This window comes from Lissotriton vulgaris, chromosome 7, assembly GCF_964263255.1.
Source record: "Lissotriton vulgaris chromosome 7, aLisVul1.2, whole genome shotgun sequence".
Classification (NCBI taxonomy): Eukaryota; Metazoa; Chordata; class Amphibia; order Caudata; family Salamandridae; genus Lissotriton; species Lissotriton vulgaris.
The window spans coordinates 1,716,831,386-1,716,837,385 of NC_141695.1; positions in this window are offsets into that span (position 1 = coordinate 1,716,831,386).

Consider the following 6,000-nt stretch of genomic DNA (forward strand, 5'->3'; position numbering starts at 1 on the left):
ACCTCCCCTCTGGTAGCACCATTTCTCCCTGTGTCCACACCATCTCCCCTCCGCCTGCACCATCTATCCCTCTGCTTGCACCATCACTCCCTCTGCCTGCCCATCTCCCCTCTGCCTGCACCACCTCCCCTCCGCCTGCACCATCTCTCCCTCTGCCTGCACCAATTCTCCCTCTGCCTGCACCATCTCCCCTCCGCCTGCAACATCTCTCCCTCTGTCTGCCCCATCTCCCCGCCGCCTGCACCATTTTACCCTCTGCCTGCACCATCTTTCCCTCGGCCTACACCATCTCACCCTCTGCCTGCACCATCTCCCCTCTTCCTGCACCCAGTGGCGCACTAGAGTTGGTGTCACCCGTGCGGGTAACTCATGGTGTCACCCCCTCACAACTTACCGGATGGACCATCTCTCCCTCTGCCTGCACCATTTCTCCCTCTGCCTGCACCATCTCCCCTCTGCCTGCAACATCTCGCCCTCTGCCTGCACCATCTCCCCCTCTGCCTGCACCATCTCCCCTCCGCCTGCAACATCTCTCCCTCTGTCTGCACCATCTCCCATCCGCCTGCACCATTTCACCCCTGCCGGCACCATCATTCCCTCAGCCTACACCATCTCACCCTCTGCCTGCACCATCTCCCCTCTGCCTGCACCATTTAACCCCCTGCCTGCACCATCTTTCCCTCAGCCTACACCATCTCACCCTCTGCCTGCACAATCTCCCCTCTGCCTGCACAATCACCCCTCTGGTAGCACCATTTCTCCCTGTGTCCACACCATCTCCCCTCCGCCTGCACCATCTCTCCCTCTGCCTGCACCATCTCTCCCTCTGCCTGCCCCATCTCCCCTCCGCCAGCACTATCTCCCCTCTGCCTGCACCATCTCACCCTCTGCCTGCACCATCTCCCCTCTGCCTGCACCATCTCCCCTCTGCCTGCACCCAGTGGCACACTAGGGTTGGTGTCACCTGGTGCGGGTAACTCATGGTGTCACCCCCTCACAACTTACTGGATGGACCAACTCACCCTCTGCCTGCACCATATCCCCTCTGCCTGCACCATCTCTCCCTCTCTCTGCACCATCTCCCCTTCGCCTGCACCATTTCACCCCAGCCTGCACCATCTTTCCCTCAGCCTACACCATCTCACCCTCTGCCTGCACCATCTCCCCTCCGCCTGCACCATTTCACCCCCTGCCTACACCATCTTTCCCTCAGCCTACACCATCTCACCCTCTGCCGGCACCATCTCCCCTCTGCCTGCACAATCTCCCCAGTGGTTGCACCATCTCTACCTGTGTCCATACCATCTCCCCTCTGCCTGCACCATTTCTCCCTCCGCCTGCACCATCTCCCCTCCGCCTGCACCATTTCACCCCCTGCCGGCACCATCATTCCCTCAGCCTACACCATCTTACCCTCTGCCTGCACCATCTCCCCTCCGCCTGCACCATTTAACCCCCTGCCTGCACCATCTTTCCCTCAGCCTACACCATCTCACCCTCTGCCTGCACAATCTCCCCTCTGCCTGCACAATCTCCCTTCTGGTAGCACCATTTCTCCCTGTGTCCACACCATCTCCCCTCCGCCTGCACCATCTCTCCCTCTGGTTGTACCATCTCTCCCTCTGCCTGCCCATCTCCCCTCTGCCTGCACCACCTCCCCTCCGCCTGCACCATCTCTCCCTCTGCCTGCACCAATTCTCCCTCTGCCTGCACCATCTCCCCTCCGCCTGCAACATCTCTCCCTCTGTCTGCCCCATCTCCCCGCCGCCTGCACCATTTCACCCCCTGCCTGCACCATCTTTCCCTTGGCCTACACCATCTCACCCTCTGCCTGCACCATCTCCCCTCTGTCTGCACCCAGTGGCGCACTAGAGTTGGTGTCACCTGGTGCGGGTAACTCATGGTGTTACCCTCTCACAACTTACTGGATAGACCATCTCTCCCTCTGCCTGAACCATCTCCCCTCTGCCTGCACCATCTCTCCCTCTGCCTGCACCATCTCCCCTCTGCCTGCACAATCTCTCCCTCTGCCTGCACCATCTCTCCCTCTGCCTGCACAATCTCCCCTCTGCCTGCAACATCTCCCCTCTGCCTGCAACATCTCTCCCTCTGCCTGCACAATCTCCCCTCTGCCTGCAACATCTCCCCTCTGCCTGCAACATCTCGCCCTCTGCCTGCAACATCTCGCCCTCTGCCTGCACCATCTCCCCCTCTGCCTGCACCATCTCCCCCCTGCCTGCAACATCTCTCCCTCTGTCTGCACCATCTCCCCTCCGCCTGCACCATTTCACCCCCTACCGGCACCATCATTCCCTCAGCCTACACCATCTCACCCTCTGCCTGCACCATCTCCCCTCTGCCTGCACCATTTAAACCCCTGCCTGCACCATCTTTCCCTCAGCCTACACCATCTCACCCTCTGCCTGCACAATCTATCCTCTGCCTGCACAATCACCCCTCTGGTAGCACCATTTCTTCCTGTGTCCACACCATCTCCCCTCCGCCTGCACCATCTCTCCCTCTGCCTGCACCATCTCTCCATCTGCCTGCCCCATCTCCCCTCCGCCTGCACCATCTCCCCTCTGCCTGCACCATCTCACCCTCTGCCTGCACCATCTCCCCTCTGCCTGCACCATATCCCCTCTGCCTGCACCCAGTGGCACACTAGGGTTGGTGTCACCCGGTGCGGGTAACTCATGGTGTCACCCCCTCACAACTTACCGGATGGACCAAATCACCCTCTGCCTGCACCATATCCCCTCTGCCTGCACCATCTCTCCCTCTGTCCGCACCCTCTCCCCTTCGCCTGCACCATTTCACCCCCAGCCTGCACCATCTTTCCCTCAGCCTGCAACATCTCTCCCTCTGTCTGCAACATCTCCCCTCCGCCTGCACCATTTTACCCCCTGCCGGCACCATCATTCCCTCAACCTACACCATCTCACCCTCTGCCTGCACCATATCCCCTCCGCCTGCACCATTTAACCCCCTGCCTGCACCATCTTTCCCTCAGCCTAAACCATCTCACCCTCTGCCTGCACATTCTGCCCTCTGCCTGCACAATCACCCCTCTGGTAACACCATTTCTCCCTGTGTCCACACCATCACTCCTCCGCCTGCACCATCTCTCCCTCTGCCTGCACCATCTCTCCATCTGCCTGCACCATCTCCCCTCCGCCTGCACCATCTCCCCTCTGCCTACACCATCTCACCCTCTGCCTGCACCATCTCCCCTCTGCCTGCACCATCTCCCCTCTGCCTGCACCCAGTGGCACACTAGGGTTGGTGTCACCCGGTGCGGGTAACTCATGGTGTCACCCCCTCACAACTTACCGGATGGACCAACTCACCCTCTGCCTGCGCCATATCCCCTCTGCCTGCACCATCTCTCCCTCTGTCCGCACCCTCTCCCCTTCGCCTGCACCATTTCACCCCCAGCCTGCACCATCTTTCCCTCAGCCTACACCATCTCACCCTCTGCCAGCACCATCTCCCCTCCGCCTGCACCATTTCACGCCCTGCCTACACCATCTTTCCCTCAGCCTACACCATCTCACCCTCTGCCGGCACCATCTCCCCTCTGCCTGCACAATCTCCCCAGTGGTTGCACCATCTCTACCTGTGTCCATACCATCTCCCCTCTGCCTGCACCATTTCTCCCTCCGCCTGCACCATCTCTCCCTCTGCCTGCACCATCTCTCCCTCTGCCTGCACCATCTCCCCTCCGCCTGCACCATTTAACCCCCTGCCTGCACCATCTTTCCCTCAGCCTACACCATCTCACCCTCTGCCTGCACAATCTCCCCTCTGCCTGCACAATCTCCCCTCTGGTAGCACCATTTCTCCCTGTGTCCACACCATCTTCCCTCCGCCTGCACCATCTCTCCCTCTGGTTACACCATCTCTCCCTCTGCCTGCCCATCTCCCCTCTGCCTGCACCACCTCCCCTCCGCCTGCACCATCTCTCCCTCTGCCTGCACCAAATTCTCCCTCTGCCTGCACCATCTCCCCTCCGCCTGCAACATCTCTCCCTCTGTCTGCCCCATCTCCCCACCGCCTGTACCATTTCACCCCCTGCCTGCACCATCTTTCCCTCTGCCTACACCATCTCACCCTCTGCCTGCACCATCTCCCCTCTGCCTGCACCCAGTGGCGCACTAGAGTTGGTGTCACCCGGTGCAGGTAACTCATGGTGTCACCCCCTCACAACTTACTGGATAGACCATCTCTCCCTCTGCCTGAACCATCTCCCCTCTGCCGGCACCATCTCTCCCTCTGCCTGCACCATCTCCCCTCTGCCTGCACAATCTCCCCTCTGCCTGCACAATCTCTCCCTCTGCCTGCACCATCTCTCCCTCTGCCTGCACCATCTCCCCTCTGCCTGCAACATCTCGCCCTCTGCCTGCACCATCTCCCCCTCTGCCTGCACCATCTCCCCTCCGCCTGCAACATCTCTCCCTCTGTCTGCACCATCTCCCCTCCGCCTGCACCATTTCACCCCCTACCAGCACCATCATTCCCTCAGCCTACACCATCCCACCCTCTGCCTGCACCATCTCCCCTCCGCCTGCACCATTTAAACCCCTGCCTGCACCATCTTTCCCTCAGCCTACACCATCTCACCCTCTGCCTGCACAATCTCCCCTCTGCCTGCACAATCACCCCTCTGGTAGCACCATTTCTCCCTGTGTCCACACCATCTCCCCTCCGCCTGCACCATCTTTCCTTCGGCCTACACCATCTCACCCTCTGCCTGCCCCATCTCCCCTCTGCCTGCACCCAGTGGCGCACTAGAGTTGGTGTCACCCGGTGCGGGTAACTCATGGTGTCACCCCCTCACAACTTACCGGATGGACCATCTCTCCCTCTGCCTGAACCATCTCCCTTCTGCGTGCACCATCTCTCCCTCTGCCTGCACCATCTCCCCTCTGCCTGCACAATCTCTCCCTCTGCCTGCACCATCTCCCCTCTGCCTGCAACATCTCGCCCTCTGCCTGCACCATCTCCCCCTTTGCCTGCACCATCTCCCCTCCGCCTGCAACATCTCTCCCTCTGTCTGCACCATCTCCCCTCCGCCTGCACCATTTCACCCCCTGCCGGCACCATCATTCCCTCAGCCTACACCATCTCACCCTATGCCGGCACCATCTCCCCTCCGCCTGCACCGTTTAACCCCCTGCCTGCACCATCTTTCCCTCAGCCTACACCATCTCACCCTCTGCCTCCACAATCTCCCCTCTGCCTGCACAATCACCCCTCTGGTAGCACCATTTCTCCCTGTGTCCACACCCTCTCCCCTCCGCCTGCACCATCTCTCCCTCTGCCTGCACCATCTCTCCCTCTGCCTGCCCCATCTCCCCTCCGCCTGCACCATCTCCCCTCTGCCTGCACCATCTCACCCTCTGCCTGCACCATCTCCCCTCTGCCTGCACCATCTCCCCTCTGCCTGCACTCAGTGGCACACTAGGGTTGGTGTCACCAGGTGCGGGTAACTCATGGTGTCACCCCCTCACAACTTACTGGATGGACCAACTCACCCTCTGCCTGCACCATATCCCCTCTGCCTGCACCATCTCTCCCTCTGTCCGCACCATCTCCCCTTCGCCTGCACCATTTCACCCCCAGCCTGCACCATCTTTCCCTCAGCCTACACCATCTCACCCTCTGCCTGCACAATCTCCCCTCTGCCTGCACCATTTCACCCCCTGCCTACACCATCTTTCCCTCAGCCTACACCATCTCACCCTCTGCCTGCACCATCTCCCCTCTGCCTGCACAATCTCCCCAGTGGTTGCACCATCTCTACCTGTGTCCATACCATCTCCCCTCTGCCTGCACCATTTCTCCCTCCGCCGGCACCATCTCCCCTCCGCCTGCACCATTTCACCCCCTGCCGGCACCATCATTCCCTCAGCCTACACCATCTTACCCTCTGCCTGCACCATCCCCCCTCCGCCTGCACCATTTAACCCCCTGCCTGCACCATCTTTCCCTCAGCCT